The following is a 299-nucleotide window of genomic DNA, read 5'->3' as shown; positions in this document are numbered from 1 at the left end:
GGAGTGGGAAGGATGGATACATGGAAGTATGCGTCTTTTAGATCGATCGTGACAAACCAGTCCTCGGACCTGATCTGAGACACGACTTGTTTGAGTGTGAGCATCCTGAACTTCAGTCGCATGACTGAGCGGTTCAACTGACGCACCCGAGAGCCGACTGTGCGAGCTCCGCTCCCCATTAATGCTGCTCATTATAATAGGCATAATATGCTTGTGTAACTGATGCTTGTGCAACTGGCGAGCTCATCGACACCCTCTGTATCAATCTCCTCGGAGAAAGACAGGCGGAGCGTCGGGGC

At 51.8% G+C, this 299-nt stretch overlaps 1 pseudogene; it reads left to right on the top strand.

The window, feature by feature from the left end:
* LOC107756794 (argininosuccinate lyase-like) overlaps positions 1–299 on the top strand; it is a 10,076-nt pseudogene that overhangs the window by 4,028 nt on the left and 5,749 nt on the right.

This window comes from Sinocyclocheilus rhinocerous, unplaced genomic scaffold (assembly GCF_001515625.1).
Source record: "Sinocyclocheilus rhinocerous isolate Xijiao unplaced genomic scaffold, SAMN03320098_v1.1 scaffold22, whole genome shotgun sequence".
Lineage (NCBI taxonomy): Eukaryota > Metazoa > Chordata > Actinopteri > Cypriniformes > Cyprinidae > Sinocyclocheilus > Sinocyclocheilus rhinocerous.
Note: the sequence above shows the minus strand (reverse complement) of the source record. Positions and strands in the feature narration are given on the sequence as shown.